The sequence below is a fragment of the Protopterus annectens genome, chromosome 7.part0 (genome assembly GCF_019279795.1).
Source record: "Protopterus annectens isolate FY-2018-M chromosome 7.part0, PAN1.0, whole genome shotgun sequence".
Classification (NCBI taxonomy): Eukaryota; Metazoa; Chordata; order Ceratodontiformes; family Protopteridae; genus Protopterus; species Protopterus annectens.
This window is the reverse complement of record NC_056739.1, coordinates 1,462,034,099-1,462,053,466: the sequence shown is the minus strand read 5'-3', so window position 1 is coordinate 1,462,053,466 and position 19,368 is coordinate 1,462,034,099. Positions and strand designations below refer to the sequence as shown.

At 42.5% G+C, this 19,368-nt stretch overlaps 1 protein-coding gene across 1 annotated transcript in view; it reads right to left on the bottom strand.

Annotated features, from left to right (window-relative positions):
- Positions 1-19,368, bottom strand: part of SUMF1 (sulfatase modifying factor 1) — a 1,255,299-nt gene that overhangs the window by 515,002 nt on the left and 720,929 nt on the right. The window lies entirely within an intron of this gene.

Sequence of the window (19,368 nt, the reverse complement as noted above, 5' to 3'; positions counted from 1 at the left end):
TCACCAGATCATTATTGTAAGACTCATTTCCAAAAAGCAAAATATTTGAAAATGTGCTAAATGCATCAGAAATGCATGGAGGAAATACAAACTTACTAACTCCCCTGCAGCTAAGGAGTATATTTACTAAGAAACAAATGCAAATGCTTGAAGAAATAAATCAAAAGTATTCTATCTTATGAAGCTCTTCTCAGAAATCCCAAAACCTTCGGTTCAGTAAGAGAATAACCTTTTTTGTAGGTCTGGAGTACCACGGTTAACTTTTTTTACAATAAATACACATCCAACATTTGATGTAAACCAAATGGTGACTGCATTTGCAGAGAATTTCTCATCCTATTTTTGTCTCCTCATCCAAACACTTCTGGTGAGTCCACCTTTGGCTTTGTAGTGGATACCAGATGCATCAGTGAGCCTCAGTAAATGTTTACTGAACATTTCCAACTATGGCATTATCAGGGCAAATAATACTTTTATTGTCACTCTACTAAATCATACCATTAATAAGCCACTTTTCAATGGTATTTTTTTTTCTAGAGCTCTGAAAAATTGCCAGTATTGTCCATACTCCCAAACAATCTTCACCCTCTTCTCCGGACTTAAAAGACCTATTGCACTGTTATCCCACTCAGAAAAATTCTCAAAAAGGCAGTGGTATGTTAACCACAGTGAGGTCCATGGCCTTCTCATTAACCATCCACAAAGATTTAGAAGGATCACAGTAAAAACATTTTCTGTTGGCTTTGATATATGCAATTTATTATTCAAAGAAAAAACAAAAAATAACCGGTTAGACACCCAGAACCAAAGTACTCTTTAATGTAAACAGCATTAACTCCACAGTTAAGTGTTTTCGTCTTATCCAGACTTCTTCAGAACTGTGGAGAACCAAACTAAGAAGCAAGTTAAAATAGAGAGCGAACCTCCCTCACTCCCACCAGCATCAACCAATAAATGACAAACTTCAATTAATACCTTGAAGAAGTGCTTCAAACTTTCCAGGACTTAATGACAGTGTTTCCGTTATTAGTGAATTAAAAAAGGAGAGCTTCTGTTGTTTAAGCTTTAGATGCACTTCTTTAAGATAGGACAAAAGCACTTAACTGTGAAGTTAATGCTGTTTACATTAGAGAGTACTTCAGTTCTGGCTAACAGGTGATTTTTTGGTTTTTACTGGATTTTTATCTACTGGTCCTGGTTTTGGTCCGAGTTTTACTTTGGCAATTTACCATTCAAATAACAAGGTAAGCTTCTATGCAGCTATCTTCACAGATCTCTTCAAATCAGTTAACAGTCATCTAGCCCACTCAACTCGTATACATGAGCTCTCACTCTGCTGTCTCAACTCCACAGTAATAATATAGTTTTATGAGCATCTTCAGGCAGATTCTTTAAAACTATTCAGCCCCAGTCAGGGTCCCCACTTCAGCCCAGTGTTGAGGGAATTTCTCTAGGGCTCAGTGCTTGAGCCACTTCTATTTGCTATTTATAATAATTCACTTATTTCATCACAAAGAAACATCATCCTCCATTATGCAAATGACAATTTCAACTGAGCACTTTCCCCTCTAACAACTACCAACACCCTTATCACTACATTTTTTGAAATGTGCCATGCCTGCAATCTAAATGTTCCAAAAATAAACATCAATAAAGCCAATACAAGTTTTTCTGGTACTCACAAATACCTTTAATTTATCAGCAGGGACTTCACTGGGCCTACTAAAAACAGTCAAATCCATAAAATATATATAAATAAGCATTGAGTTAAAACCTTAATTTACCTTTTCCCCTCAGTGATGCAATTGCATCATAACTCTACTGATGCCATGCAATCGCTAAATTCATAGGTAAGCAGGGCAGCGATCAGCAAAGGGAGTACTTTGCCTGTACTAAAATAATCTCTTCCGATCATTAGCTCCACCTCTGCCACGAATATTACTGCAAGCAATGCAGAACCAGAACTGTTGTTACATTATCAGTGTAGGCAAAAATCTTCACTACTGCCTTACAGTTAAGACAGACAGCCTGGCTTCCCATTCCACTTAGAATCATCTCATGTACAAAGTACTCCAGATAGAAAAATGCAAACCCTTACATTATCTGCTCATTGTTAAACTCTCCAGATCTCTTAGATCACCTGATTCCACTGCTCTCAGTCATGTCATGTGACTAAATTCACTGACTGTGCTGACATAGCTTTTTCGTTCCTCGGCCCATTTGTGTGGCATTCCTCACCTACTACACTACGTCTACTCTCCAGCATTACTTCCTTTCGCTAAACATTTCAAATCATATCCAAAACAATTCAAGTGCAGATGTTTCACAGCCATAACCTCCCGCTAAACTCTGACTGCACCTCCTTATAGAGCATTACAAAAATTCAGGTTACTCCAAAGGGACATGCTAATAGATGGTAAAAGGGCAGTGCAGCATTACTATAGTTATACCCAGTCGCTGCTTCGTATTACCTTTGTATAATTCTCGCATCTATTTCGTTGTATAATTCATATAACTGCCTCTTCTGCATGTGTTATTCCTGGTCTTGTATTATCATATTACTCGTTTTATACAATCACAGATGCTAGCAAAAGCTCAGACTCACTGTGATTATCTCAATCCCTTTGCAGTAACTGTGTCAAGTTTGATCCTTAAGCAGTACTTCATCCATCCAGAATCCCTCTTCCCCCAAGGGCTCAGTGCGTCACTTCAACAGTGAAAAACATCTACAGCCAATGTTCATATGGCCAGGTGTCAAGCCCCGACACTGCTGTATTTTTCATATAACACACACACACACACACACACACACACACACATGTATGGGCAATTTAATGTATTCAATCCATCTACTGTAGAGTTAAGAAACCAGAGCACCTGGAGAAAACTCACACGAACAGGAGGAGGACATGGAGATTCCACACAGAAGACACCCCAGACAAGAATCAAATCAAGGAACCTCTTGGTGTGAGGCGACACTACTTGCTGTGCATACTAATTAATGTAAAAGCTCCCAGTACAAGCAAAATGACAACTGCAGAGTTAAAAAAAATAAACTGAAAGCCTACAGATATATACAAATACTGGCATACAGCTCTTGCTCAGAACTACTCTTTATATAACTCATTGACTGTCCCACTTATACCTACTGCCGGATGTAAATTTTCCTTTTACTATCCATTGCTTTCATGCTACCCTTTCATACGTTGTTCGACAACATTGTAAGAGTCACGTTAAGTTTCCCTCAAGTGTCCAATGAGTAACAACATTACAACATGCAAGCAAATGCATACGTACAACATTACACGCTCTTCTCTTGCTTTGCATAACTTTACCTGTTGTCTTTTAAATCAATATTTTTTTTCCGTAACTAAATCGTCAGTTGTATAATACTGTGCTTTACTGCATTTTTTTATAATTTCCTTCTGATCATATTATTTCTAACAATAAGGTCATGGCTGAAAAGGGGCCTAGTGATCCAAGACATCTACCTACTATGACCAAAAAAAAAAAAAATTAAAAAAAAAAAATCAAATTCCACAAACTCATTAGCTGTCAAAGATAATGTTACTTACACAGTCTGAATCCCACTGAATTGAGAAAACATAATAATATAACAGCTCCCAGTACACACAAAATGACAATTCCAAAGTTAAAAAAGATAAACTGGAAGTCTGAAAGAACTGTATGACAATGACGCCAAGTCACAATACTGGAAGTAAAAGAAACATCAAGTCAAAATTACAATTTTATTTTCTGTACCTGGAATACAAGAAAAAATCTTTAGCGCAAAGCATAGGTTAGCACTCTACAGCAGGGATCCATGAAGGATCATATCCCACACATCCCCAACTCTTTTTCCCATTTTTGTACATGGGGTCAGGATGTCATTTCAACAATGACAATCATCTAGAGCCAAGGTTTACACTGTCGGGTGACTAGCCCTGCCACCTGCTGAGGTAATTATCACATACACACACACACAAAAACACATACACACACATGGCCAATTTAGTGTCCAGTCCATATACTGCATGTCTTTGGAATGTGGGAGGAAACCGGAGCACCCGGAGGGCATCCATGCAAACTCAAGGAGGACATGCAGACTCCACACAGAGGGTACCCCAGCTGAGGATCAAACTGGAAAACCCTCTTACTGTGAGGTGACAATACTATCCAAAATGGATTTCCCTTGGTGACATAGCAGAGTCCTCTGCTACATATCTCAACCAGCTACGTTAGGACATGTAGCAAGGCAGTCAGGTGCACAATGGTAGAACTAATACAAATATTCATATCTCAAGACTGCACAGTACTTCAATGTACTGTCCTACCCCCATCACACAATGATTATGATAACCCTCTTCCTCTTGGAGTTTGCCCTGATAATTAAATTCCATGTAATTCATACCCTTTCACCCCTTTAGCAGTCAACCCCCTAGCATGCACACATCAATGAAGACATCCCCCAAATAGAAGGGTCCCCATTCCAATCACGGCATAGTGTGACAAAGCACACAAAGCTCCACTTCCATACAGTTCCTGTCCAAAGTATGCTACATTTCCATAACATCTTTCTCCTGTTTGCAGGCCCACCCATGATGCACAGTTTCTTTAATATCAGGGACAGACGTTATGACCTCAGCACCTACACATTCCTCCTATAACCTCTGCATCTCCCCCCTGCAGTTCAAGTCCAGAACCTACACAGTGAACCTATACCTTACCTGCAGTTCAAACCCCAGCACATACACGTTCCTAATATACCGTACCTTCCCTGCACCTTCAGCCCCAGCGGACACACACACACACGCACATTCCTCCTATGCCCACTGTACCTTCCCTACAGTTCAAGTCCCAACACATGCACACCACTGTACCATCCCTGCAATTCAGGCCCCAGCACATAAAATGCATTACATTTCCCATTCCCACTGTGGTCCATTCTCTGACGCACATATTTATATATTTATTCCACATCCATCCACCTCCTGTCATCTGGACCCTGCCACGCACTACAGTTATGCACCCTATTCACTCCCAGGAAAGCAGTTAGTTGTATGTGGAGTCCCGTTCATTTGCTTAAAGTGCATGGCAGAACAACAGAGCAATTTATGAAGACTGTGTGCTCTGGATGTCATTTAAATACTACTGATGGAGTGCAGAAGTATTATAGACTATAAATACTGACAAGCTGCATGCGACTTCAGCAATGCCAATACATCTATATACTGCAGTGACTTTCAATCTTTCATTTCATGGCACACAGACTATTTACAAAAAGCTTGTGGCACACCAAAAAATATATTACATTTTTTGCTGAACTGACAAAAAGTAGGTATAATTGTGACTGATTTAAAAAATATTTTTCTCTTTTTTTACTTGCATTTAATATTTAATGACATATCTGAGCCTGACGTTGTTTTAGAATGTGTTTTGTGCAAGGTTGAATTTTGCACAGGCTGGAGTTTAGAAAGGGGACCTGGACAGTGTAGTAGGTGAGCAGATTTGGGGGCATGGGGGTGAAAGAAGAGAGTATGTGTAGCTATCCTATGAGTCCAAGGTGAGGCACACACTGAGGCTACTCCCCAGTTCCTGCCTAGTCCGGCAATGACACCAGCATATAGAAACACACAGACCAGGAAAATAGCAGTATCATGAAAGCTCTACAAGTCATAGTCTGATGGCTCCCTGTTTAGCCCTGTTTCCGTCATGCAGCCTAGTGCCTTTCCCCCCTAGTACCTGTGCATCCAGGATCTGGGCCCCCATGTATATTGGATCTCCCAGTAGGTAGACCCTCCTGGTGTAAGTCACATGTGGTAGGAATGCCAGGGTTCAGGGAACTTAGAAGACAAATGATGAGGGGGTGACGAGTAACAGAAGAAACCTAAAATCAGCAGCGGCACACCAAAAAAAAAAAAAAAAGAAAGAAATTTTGTACATCTATGAAATAAAACATTACTTTGGAAAGTGGGTTCCAATTTATGTTATCACATTTTCTCTACATTATTTCTTTATTTTCCATGTTACATTATATATATATCATACCTATGTCTGAATAAGCCATATGCTCACAGCATTTAAGAAATTGTAACACATTGTTAATAACTGGACTGGTGAAAGAAAGCCAACTCCATAACTCATGCACATGGAAAGAAGATGAGAATGAGGAAATATGGAAAAAAAAAATAAAGTAATCAGTGAGAGAGGTTCTCCGATTCAAAGTTTAAATCAATACAGCTTTCTAGATGTACAGTGTAAATTAGAAGATAAAACTCATGAAACAAACTAATACAGCATGAAGTTTATTGGATAAACAAATGAATAAAAAGGTTAAAAATAGTAAACACTTTCACGGTGAAGTTCACATTTAAATAGCAAGAGCCAAAATTCACATCCAGTACCAAAATACTATGCATATAATTCAACAGAAAACACTTACTAGTGTGCAATCATAGAACAAAGACCAACAGCCAATCACAATGCAAAAGTCTGAAGACTAAACCTATCACAGGAAAGTATGCTACCTGGCTAAAACTCCTATTTCATTGGTGGACTGTAAAAACAAATAAAATACAATTATTAAACAACCAACCTATTTACAAAGCTAATACACACCTACCTAATGTGAACCAATCCAAAACACATGTTTAAAAAGTAAAAGCATTTGCCAATCTTTTTCATATAAAACAGATGTTCATTCTATATGTAAAAAATAAAATAAAAAAGGCATTGGCCAAGCTTTTAACCAGTGAAAGAGAGGCTCTCTGATTCAAAGTTAAATCATTGCAGCACTCTAGATGTACAGTATAAACTAGAAAAAGCTATCTGAGCTTCTTGCCAGGTAAAGAGGAAGAGAAAGAAAGCACCTGTGTATGTGCTGGCTTTGTGACAGTTTTAAAAGAATGAGGCTACGCATTCAATCACACAAGACCGCACACACCCAGTCTCTTTTGCATTCATACACGCATTCACTCACACAAGACTGCTCTAAATCTCTCTCAAACAAGCCAGTCTCTTCTGCATTCATACACTCACACAAGACTACCATCACTCTCTCATCTCTCTCACACACACACACACACACACACACACACACACACACACACACACACACACTCCTCTGCATTCATGCATGCATTCACTCAAACACAGACAGAAAAATAACAGACATGCACATATGCATACTGTTACAGTGAGTACACCTCCCAATGTCCTAGTTGCAGCAATGCTGCCTTTACACCAGCAAGACAAACCGGTAAGCTCTCAACTGTACCACTATGGCACCTTGAGAATCACCTGCCACCACATTGCAGGATGTCCAGATTTTTGCACCATATTTTTCAACTGTTGTTCATAAAATTGTGGTTTTCTGGCAAATCATGCACTGATGAAGACAGAAAATAATGGCTGACATTTGAGTTTCAGACTTCATATCCTGTCAAAAATTTTTGCTAATGCAAAATCTGTTGCAAGACGTTGAGAGGGACACCAGTATTTCTTGCAATGGAAAATAATTTTAATTACCTCAATGCACAGTCTATGCACACTCTTCTGCAGAATCCCTTGGTCCGATGATGTCTGGTCAAAAGTTAAGAGTTACTAGAATCAGTAGACTTTCAGTGGTCACTGCTCACAGTTTCACCTTACGTTATCCAGCTCTAATCAACACCCGTAATATTGAACAGAGATGCGGGTTGGAGGAGGATCATAATAAAAAAATAAATAAATAAATAAAAAATCAAACTACTGCAACCTCCAGTTGCATCTCTGATGTAATATTAGGCACGTTTGGTGACATTATGCTTTGCAAAGAAAAGAAACTGAAGTGTGGGAGTTAAGTATCGTAATTCTCTGAAGAGAATAGGCATGCTTTAAAAAATTTTGCGGCACACCAGTTGAAAACCCCTGACATACTGAATAATATGAGGGTGAATAACAGCAGCTGTCTCAAAATGTTTGTGCAATGACTCTGTCACCTCACTTCCCCACCATATCCTGCCACCCTGAAGGCCCAAACTTAAATTTGCTTTTAGAGGACCTGCAAAGTACAAGTGCACGGTTTGTGAACTTTTTAGACATGTACACAGCACCTGCACTACCTTTAGCACTGATCCTTGGAACAGTATTAAGAATTACTGGAAAAGCCATTTGTATACCTTGCTACTGATAAGATGTGTAAAACAGCAGACAGCAAGAGGGTAGAATAGCAGTGGCTTTCTCAGACAGCATGTTCCTAGACTCTGTAATAACTCACCAGGCAGCAGTAACTTGTGACCAAAGTATTTTAATATTACACAATGTAAAAAAAGATTAGCTCTTTCATCTAAAACATTTAGACTTCTTCAGATAAAGTTTAAAAATATCGCGATCATTTCTACTCCCTACGGAATCACATGTTCAATTATTTAAAATTTTAAGAAAACAAACCACTATTCCACATTCTAAAGATAAAAACATATAGAAAACTACTGGACTTGTATACCAGTAAATTAAAACCAAAAATCTTCAAAAATGGCTTAGTATAATTTACCTTACTAGAAGAAATTGTTTCCACAGGAAAAAAACATCTTTTGTTAACTTGGCATAGGCTTTCATTTTTAATAGACTTGTAATACTAATGACATCATTCAAACCCGGTAGAACCGTGGCATTAAGGAAGACTAGCCAGCTAGTCAGCAACAGTTTCAGCAACAAATGCATTTGCACAGATTCGCCACCACAATTCTCTCTGTTCTAAGATAGCAGTCCATGGACCATCCCTTGGGTTACGTTCCAGTTTCTCCAGAATGATAAAGTTATGATCAGTGTGGGTAGAAAGGTGCTTGTATAATGCATTGAGTTTTTGCTTCTTTACCTCATACGTATGTCCATAAATGCGCAGTTTGAACGTCTGCTCAGCTTTTCCACTATAAAAGGTAGGGCATTGTTTACATACAGCAATTTAGACAAGCCCTTGTGTGTGACAATTATGCTGGCCCCTTATCTTGATACAGTTTTTGCCTACTTGTATAGAGCTCCCCTTCAAGAATATATTGGCACTGGGAACAAAAGCCACATTTTGCCATTCTACCAGCAGCTTCATTTTTATTATAAGAAATATTATCTAAGTAATTCTTGATATCTTTTATACACAATTCTGGGTATGCACCCAGTTTCTTGTACATGTACCTCTTATTAGAAATAAGTTGCCAAGTCTCTGTTAAGATATCGGCTATCTGCTCACTGTCTGTACTGAATGTGGTGACAAAAGAATGGCTTAAGTTTAAGCGGGTTTGCTAACAACATTATGCCTGGTTTGGTTGATATCTTCCATTTGTAATTCTGTTGACGTAATGTTATTTTGATCCACAACTGCAGTACCAGTATTGCTATCATTACAACTGAGTAATGGGACATATACATGAAAATGTCTTTTATTGATGACTTCATTCATAATTGAATGCATCATATTACCAGGATAAACTCTACTAATAAACATCTTACTTAATCTGTGACATTCATCCATGAAATCCTGATAGTTAGAAACCATCTTTGCAGCCCTTACCCTCTGACCTTTGAAGACTGCTCACTTTTGCTGGCAAGGGTGACTGCTGCTGAAGTGCAGAAGGGTATTAGAACAGGTGGTTTTCCTGTAAATTATGGATATAAGTGCTGAAACAGAATAGTCTTTTCTCTCAGTAACATCCAAAAATTGACAGAGTTGGACACAACCATATGGGTAAACTCAGGGAAAGGAGTGTAAACAAGAAAAACATAAATGGTCCCAATAGGCCCTGTCCAAATGACTAAAATATCATCCAAAAACTATGTATAAAACCTGAAATATATGACAAACTCAGTTGTAAAGAGGAATTTGTTTTCCCATGTGGCCATGACTATATTGTCAAATAGTGGGCCACAGGCAGACCCCATGGCAACACCAGTTCTTTGCTTAAAATATTGTCCTTGAAAAAAATATAAAATTGTTATCAAGGACCAACTCCATTAATTCAGATAAAATATTAATCTTATCTTGTTCCAAACCCATACTGCGAGTCAAGTATTCAGTGAATCATTCTAATCCTGTGTCATGGGGGATGGAACTAAAAGTTCCTTTACATCAATAGTTAAGAATACTGTTTCTAATGTTGTAACCAGACCATGATACTTAGCAAATCCCAAGAATCTCTGCATACATGTGAGATATTAATAAGTGGAGCTTTTAGCTGGTAATCAATGAATCTAGCTACATAGCTAATTTTAGAATGGGCAGCATCCACAATAGGTCTAAGGGATGGATTACTCAGATTTTCGTGTATTTTGAGCACACCAAATATTGTAGGTAATTAGGGAGTTTTGATGTGCATAAAGTTATATTCATCAGGTGATATTTGGCATTGCATCAACATGTCATATAGGCAAAGGTCAATTTTTTTTTTATAAGATATGCTAATTTCATTGAGAGAGGATTCCAAATACATATCATCCCAAAGAAGACTTAACATGCGTTGCTCAGTCTATTTGGTCCATAATGACTATGCCTCCTCCTTTGTTCTGTTGCTTGAATCTTAATTGAAGTGTGGCCTTAAGTTCATGCAGTACGGATCTTTGCTTTTCATCAAGGTTATGATTGCAAGTCATACATTGTTGATCCAGTAAGTGCCAGACATCGAGCTCACAAAAGTGTTCAAACAGAATAGGGTGCAAATCAGGAGGAAATGTGCTAGGAATTCTTATGCCATTAGATGTCCTATTATCATGGTCATTATTAAAACAGAGGCTCAAATTTAAAATCTTGGTGAACATTTTAAAATCACTGATGACCTTAGTAACATCTGCACGCTTGGTTGGGACCAAAGTGTTATCCCTTGCTAAACAAGTCCGCATGTTCTGATGTAATAACAAAGTCAGTATAGTTGTAAACTTTAACATCATCAGTATTATTTGAAATAACTTTATAAATACCTGTTTTATTCAAGTCTGTTGCCACTGTTGGTCATTCCTTCTGTCTTAGTAGTTGTAATTCTTCCACTGAGGTTGCGGTTTCCCAAGTAATGTTTGGGTAGGGGCTGCAATTGTTGCCCCTTTTGTTTCACAAACATTCTGACCTCTACGGGCCCAATTCCTTTAAAGGGTGCTTGTCTTCCCCTTGTTCATCATTATCCCCTTGAATGTTAACCAACCTAGTATCCTGGGTCAAACCATGTTGTGGGCTTACCCTTTATTGGCCTTTAGGTGGTTTAGGGTATGCTGTGAATTTAAGATTATCAACTTGATCACGTTTAATCTTCCTGGTTTTCCACTGTTGTATGACGATGCAGATTTTATCAATTTCCAAAAAGATACATTGGTATTTAGGTTTAAAAGCCTGAAATAAAACATCCTGTGTAATATCAAGTTGTTTTATTTCTATATATAACCCATCCATTTTTTAGCATTATGCTTGATAAGCAGTTTCATTAGCTCACATCCGTGTCTACTGAACTTGGTGAGCAATTCTTGGTGTAATAGGGAATGCTGTGCAAGCAGTGTTGGATATTTCCAACTCCTCAGCCCCTTTGGAACTTGCTAAAGCTTTATGCATTCTCTAAAGTAAGAGTTTTTGGATTGAAGTTTATGGAACCACTATAATTTACTGTTAAAGGTTCCTAACTGTTGATCAATTGAAGCCACAAGTTCTGGGATGGCAACATTGAAACCCATGGATTACTTTAACAAGTTATCCAAATTAACTGGTTGGGATGTTAAAACAACGCATTTGTTGCTGAAACTGTTGCTGACCGGGTAGCAAATCTTTCTTAATGCCAAGGCTCCACCGGGTTTAAATGATGCCATTAGTATTAAAAGTCTATTAAAAATGAAAGCCTATGCCAAGTAAACAAAATATGTTTTTTTCTGTGGAATCCAATTTCTTCTAGTAGGGTACATTATACTAAGCCATTTTTGAAGATTTTTAGTTTATTTCTGTGCAATTTTCTCTAGCAGTGTAAATATATATTAAGTCATTTTTTGAAGGTCTTTCATTTTAATTTAATGATACAGGAGTCCAGTAGTTTTCTATATGTTTTTATCATTAGGATGTGGAATAGTGTTTTATTTCTTTAAAATTTTAAATAGCATGTTATTCTCTGTAGGGAATATAAATGATCACGTGATATTTTTAAACTTTATCTGAAGAAGTCTAAAAGTTTTAGACGAAAGTGCTAATCTTTTTACATCCTGGAATATTAATATACTTCGGTCACATGTTTCTGCTGCCTGGTGAGTTATTAATCAGCTGAAGTTTGTTCTTCGGTTTGTTCTTAGTTTGTATGTTCCTGGTCTCCTCTAAGTCAATTTTATGTCACTGCAAGGAACAAGGCTGCATTTATGCACAATGTATTTAACCCTGGAACATGTCCCCTAAATGTTTAGTGGGTTTAATCATAACTGGAGGGGTGTAACAATTAACAGTGAAAGTGAATGCGATAATTCAGTAATACTTCTGATGTGTAAGCTTTGAGAAATGAAACATGTTTACTTCCCCTACTTGTGGCTGTCTTTTTTAAACATGTGGCCAACTGTGCAATAAGAAAATAATATCTATGGGGTAACTGGACATACAACATTCAAAAAGCAAACAAATACCAAAGATATAAGGTGCAAAGTGGTTAGTATAAGCAACTGACTAGAGACTATGGTAATCAAAATCGCCATTGCAGGTTCATCATAACTACACAGTGTGAGTCACAGAGATGAATGCTGTCACTACCTGCAGCGAGATTGGGCTTAATTAGGAAGAATACAGATGCAGAGCACTTTAAAACAACTTGAACTCAGCAGACTGAAACAGCAGAATGCTAAAGTTAATTACAGTGCAGTTTAAACATTAACTGTTATGGTCTGCTCCTAGTAAATACTGAATGTAATATTCTGGGAACTGAGGAAATGCAGCATAATAAATTAAGACTTGTGACACCGACAACTACCACCATCATTAAAACACACTCTGATACTGCTTATGCTTTCAAGATGTCAGCATTTTTATAAGCAATGTTTAATGTTTATTGAAAAATAAATAAACAACATCTTTCCAGAACAATCTGTTCTCATCACTTCGTGTAGTAGTATATTACCATGTTGAGCAAACTTGAGCTGCAGGAAAACTAGCTGTGTGCAATAAATATCTAGGCGCTACAATGCTTGATTTTTTTCATAAACCAGATATGCAAGTACATTTTACTCCCTTGTGTGACAAGGGATCATTTCCATGCAAAGCACTGTATTCCAGGTAACTTAACTACTAAGGCGACAGCCAGAACTTCACAAATCTGTAAATGGTGATTTAAGTGCAATGATACGTTTTCCCAGTTTTCATTTTTAAACTATATTTTAATAAAAAGCTTCATAAACTTTTGCTAAGGCACAGCCCAAACAAGCAATGTATCTCTTCAGACATAATGAGATACATCCATACTCTCTGAAAATTTGTGGTGATGCATCCATTAAAGTCTATGGACATGCCTCATGCATTCCCTACAATGATATCACTGAGTTTAAAGTTCACTATTTATCTTCAATGGAATAAGCATAGGGAAATAAGAAGTTATGTACTCACCATAACGTTCCATCTGAGTAGGTGGCTTCATTTGTCTGCAACCTGTGGGTCTTGCATCCGATATCGGATCCGAGCCGGCAACTATTTATACAGCTATGGATCCGAGCTCCTAGCTCCTCCCCTCACCCATAATCCCCTGCCAACCCCAAATGACCTCAGATCAAGTTTGCTCTCCTATATATACCTAAAAAGGTATCCCAACAGGAAAAGGCAGGAATAATACCACCAACTAACTCTTCTGAAGGCCAGGGGGAAGGAGGGGGGGACAGTTGCAGACAAATGAAGCCACCTACTCAGATGGAACATCATGGTGAGTACATAACTTCTTTATCTGGAGTAGGGACTTCATCTGTCAGCAACCTATGGGACAGAGTCCCCAGCTACCTGAATCTTGGGCGGCCATCATGGAAGGATGTTCCGGAGCACTGCGGAGCCAAAGGATGCTCTCCCTCTGGAAATGACGTCTAGTTTGTAGTGGTTAATAAAGGTATGAGATGAGGCCCAAGTGGCTGCCGAGCAAATATCATCTAAGGGGACTCAAGATCTGAATGCAGTAGAAGTAGATATGGAGCGAGTGGAATGTGCACGAACCCTTTGAGGTGCGGGCCTCCCAGAAGCCTCATAAGCTAGAAGGATACATTGGGAAATCCAGTGTGATAAGGTGACCTTCGAAACGGCTTTACCCAAACTGAATTTGGCAAAGGAAATGAACAGCTGATCAGATTGTCTGTGACCAGCAGTCCTATGAATACAGAAACACAGCTGCCTGTGCACATCTAAGGAATGCAGCTTGTATTCTCCTTTATTTTGATAATTAGGGAAAAAACAGGGAGATTAATGGACTGATTGATATTGGTTTCTGAGGCCACCTTAGGCAGGAAGGATGGATTGGTCCTGAGGTACACTCTATCCTGATGAAAAACCAAGTAAGGGGGTTTTACGGAAAGAGCTTGAAGTTCCGAAACTCTTTTCGCAGAAGTGATGGCTACCAGGAATGCTGTTTTCCAAGACAGGTATTTAAGATCAGCCGAGGCAGCTGGTTCAAAGGGAGAAGCAGTCAAGGCCTGAAGAACTAGCGATAGGTCCCAAGGGGGTATGGCTTCTTTGATAGGGGGCCTGAGCAGAAAAGTACCCTTGAGGAAGGTTTTACATAGTTTAGCTGACATCAAAGGACCTGTCTCATGTCCTACATGGTAATGGGAGATGGCTGCCAAATGTACCTTGACTGTCGAACAGCTAGCCCCTTGCTGAAAAAGCCCGGTAAGGAAGTCCAAAACGGATGTTAGCAGAGCAGTGAAGGGGTCCAGATTATGATGTTCCACCCAGACAGAGAAATGCTTCCATTTACTGCGATAAATCTTCCTGGTGGAAGGTTTATGTGCTGCCACCAAGATGGCTTTGACTGGTGAAGAGATACCGGGAGTCCTAATTAAGACTGGAACTGGAGCAGCCAAGCTGTCAGCTTCAGGTTGTCCAGATTTGGGGTCGGTAAATCTGATGGGTGGGATATCAGATCAGGGCTGGGATCCAGAATCCAGGGAGGATTCACCACGTGAGACCACAGGTAAGGGAACCAAGTTTGTCGAGGCCAGAATGGGGCAATGAGGATCATTTTGCTCCCCAACAGAGAGGCTTTCTGTAACATCCTTCGCATCAGGGGTAGAGGAGGACAGGCATAAAGTACACTGGGCGGCCAAGCATGCACTAGAGCGTCTCTCAGGGCTTCCCCTGGTGGGGGAATCAGGGTGAAGAAGCTGTCGCATTTCGTATTTGAGGGAGAGGCAAAAAGATCGCAGCAGGGTTGCCCCATTTTGCAAAAATCCGCTTCGCTACTCGGGAGATGAGAGACCACTCGTAAGGGGAAAGAATAGTGCGGCTGAGTTTGTCCGCCAGAATGTTGGACTGTCCTGGAATGTGCGTTGCGATCAGAAAGTGGTTGGTGGAGATCGCCCATTCCCACACTCTCATGGCTTCTCGGCAGAGAGGATAAGACCTGGTTCTCCCCTGTTTGTTGATATACCAGACAACTGACATGTTGTCCATCTGTATCGCAATAGTTCCTACGGGAAGAAAGTTGTGAAGTGCTTGTAACGCCAACAGCACTGCCCTCATCTCCAGAACATTGATATGCAAGGAGGTCTCTGTGTCGTTCCATGTGCCTTGGACTGTTCTGCCTGAGCAATGCCCCACCCACCCGAGGCGAGAAGCGTCCGTGGTCACCGTGACAAGAGGAGATGGAACGCAGAAGGGGCGACCTGTATGGAGGTCTGGGGAATGAAGCCACCATAACAGGGCCCTCCTGCAAGCCTTGCTGATAGAGACAGGGTGATTGAGAGGAAGAAGCTGAAAGGACCATTGTTACTTGGAGGGTCCACAGTAGTACCCTCATGTTTAGGCGAGCGCATGGAAGGAGTGTTATTGCCGCTGCCATAGAGCCCAGTGCCCTCAGGACCAATTCCGCAGGTGGAGCTTCTGACTGGAGGATGGCCCGCACATGTAAACTTAGATTCTGTAGTCGTTCCGAAGTGAGGTAGGCTCACAGACTTCTCGTATCTAATCTGGCCCCTATGAAGTCTATCACTTGTGTCGGAGCAAGGGAGGATTTGTCCATATTGATCGTGATGCCTAACTGGGGGGCTAGGCGGAGAAAAAAATCTCTGGCTGAGCAGAGTAGATGCCTTGTTGGGGCAGTCAGAAGCCAGTCGTCCAGGTACGGGAAGACCTGCATTCCCTGACGTCTCAGGTGGGCCGCTATCACTGCTAAAACTTTGGTGAACACCCTGGGGGCTGTGGTGAGGCCAAAGGGAAGGACCCTGAACTGATAGTGGCAGGCTCCCAGCCGGAAGTGGAGAAACCTCCTGGATCGCCTGTCCATTAAAATGTGGTAGTATGTATCCTTGAGATCTACTGAGCACATCCAGTCATTCTCCCGCAACAGGGGGAGAATGGATTGAAGACTGACCATTCGGAATTTCTCCTTGGTTACCGACAGGTTCAAGAGGGAAAGGTCTAGAAATGATCTCAGGTCCCCCGTCTTTTTGGGCACCAGAAAGAACCTGGAGTAAAACCCTAATCTGAGCTGGTCTGGGGGGACGGGTTGGATGACCCTTTTTTTTTTAACAGCTGCTGGATTTCTGTGGCTGCGGCCTCCCTCTGATCGGGTGGTACATCGGGGAGGTTCTTGAGTCTGGGAACATGTAGCATAGGGATTTTGTAACCCCTGGATATAATCCGAAGCACCCAGTGGTCTGACGTGATGGACTCCCATGCCGCCAGATGCCTCAAGAAGCACCCCCCGCCCGACTGCCTCCAGAGTGGAGAAGTCGGGCAACCCTTCAGGGCTGTTGCAGGGCCAATCAGAGGAGGATTCTCTGGACCCAAAATTTCTCGGTGCCCCTCTCCCTCTAGGGTGGTGTCCTCCCTGTCCTCCTCTGCCACAGAAGGACTGGTTGTCCGGCGCAGGTTGGCAGTGTTGCAATTTCCGGAACCACATCTTCTTCTGTCCCTTTTGGTTCTTGGAAAAGGACCTCTGGGGAGCAGAGAAGCAGACTCCGACGGCAGACAACTTCTTCCCATCCTTCTCGCTCTGGACAAGTGTCTCGCGAACGGTCTTGCCAAACAAAGCAGAACCATCAAAGGGGGCATTCGCAAAGGACGCCTTCAAGGGCTCCGCGAAGTCACAATGTCACAGCAAGGCCTGGCGTCTCATAACTAGTCCCGCTCCGCTAGCTCTAGCGGCTCCCTCAGTTGAGTGAGATAACAGCCGCATACAGGTATTAGAAACAGATCTCAGAGTGGCCATACGAGTGGAGTACAATTGTTTGTCCTCCGCCGACATGGACTCAGGGGGGGAAGCAGCGTATTCTTTAATAAGATTCCGCTGCATCCTGATGACATGTGCCATGTAGTTCAGAGACCTTACTGAGAAGGTCGCTGAACTGAATACCCGCTTCCCAAGGTGATCCATCAAGCGAGACTCCTTGCTCGGAGGATGGACCGAGGGGCTCTCCTGAGCTAGTTTCCTCTTAGTGGCTGCCACCATGAACATGGCATCTACAGGGGGACCCTTGCTCCAGTGGGGCCGGTCTGCGGGGGGGGGGGCTCAAAATCCTATCCGGGCGCTTGGGGATTGGCTCCACAGTGTCCAGCTCCTTCCACGCCCTGGTGGTCACAAGGTCCACCAGGGGGTTGGCCGGAGGGGACACCCAACAGGTAGACGGGCCTGCTTTGAATGCCACCAGGAACACGGACTCGTCGGAGGAAGCCTTGAGGGCAGACCACCCCCCCCTGAGCCTGAGCATTTCCATGATGTCTCCAAAGGAGAATCCTCAGGGGGTGACCTTGGGGAGCCTTCCCCTTCATCCAAGTCAGTGTCTTCTGTTAAGGACTCAGGGGAGTCCACGTGCCTCCTCTTACACTTATGCTTTTGAGGCACTTCCTCAGGGGGGGCTGTCTGAGGAGGTCTCACCAGCAATGTCCTGTTCCAAAGGAACAACCTGGGACATCGAAGCAGGCTGTCCCTGTGGCCGGGTGATGGAAGCCTGACCCAGCAGAGAGGGAGTGCCGGACGGAGCCAAGACAAGGGCTGGAGGTCTGGATGCTCTCGACAGAGCCCTCTCCACTACATCGAAGGCCGAGGGGGAGCCGCTCTCCCTGGGCTCCGAGAGCCGACTCCCACTCGGATCCGATGAAGGGATCGGAACCGATGCCGAGACCGTCGTAACCGAGGGAGCAGTGTGCCCCGACCTGGATGGAGCTGAAGGCACACTGAATCCCTTGGATCTGAAGCTCGGGCCACGGCTCCGAGAGGTCGGATCCGACGATGGAACCGACAGACTCAAGGGTTGGGTCGGATCCGAAGTACCCAGTACTGTCGGCGCCGACCCATCCACGGCTCCAACGCTCCAAACCCGGAAAGCGGGTCGGAGAAGGGGCTATCGGAGCAAAAAAGGTGTTGAGCTCCCCCCTTCGAAGGGGGGGGGGAGGCAGGAGCACTCCCATCTGCAGCTGGGCCTGAACGAACCTTCTCATCATCCGGTCCAAGTCTGCATCAGACAGTAAGTGGATCTCGACGAGGCCACCGAGGCAGGCCTGGAGTGCCGCCTCGATGACCTCGGAGATTGGGTCTCCTCCTCCTCCTGTCCCGGGGAGAAGCAAGGTGATCGGAGCCGAGGAGGAGGAGACCTGGAAGTCATGGAGGGAGAAGCCCGCTTAGCTGGGGGGGGCCCGAAGCGGAGGCCTCGGCCCACCGCTTGTGGTGCTTCTCCCTTCGTTTCTCCCTCCTGGCCTCCCTGTCCTCCGGCGCTTTAGTGGGAGTTTGAATCCTGGCCGGAGGAAGGGGGCAGGAGTGGCCACCACCACAGGCTGAGGAGGTGCCACGGGAGTAGCGGAGGCCGAAGCCGACTCCGGGGGCAAAAGTCCCACTAGGACCAGCTTCGACCTCCGCTCTTTCAGTGCCCTGGGGTTGAACCTTGCACAAATCGTGCATCCTGAGGACAGGTGTTCAACCCAAAGGCACAGAACACACCGAGCGTGGCCATCCGCTGGGGAGAGCTTATGGCCACACTCGGTGCATTTAGAAAAAATAGGCTTTGGGGCCTCTGACATGTCCCAAACTAAGAAACACTACACAAACACACAAGGCCCCAAACGCAAACACACACAATCCCACATTAACGACCAGCGAGGGGAGGGTAACACTAAAATATATTTTTTAAAAAGAACAGACTAAAGGGAAGCCTAACACACGCACACTAATTACTGACAGGAAAAAAGAAGGGCTAAAGAGA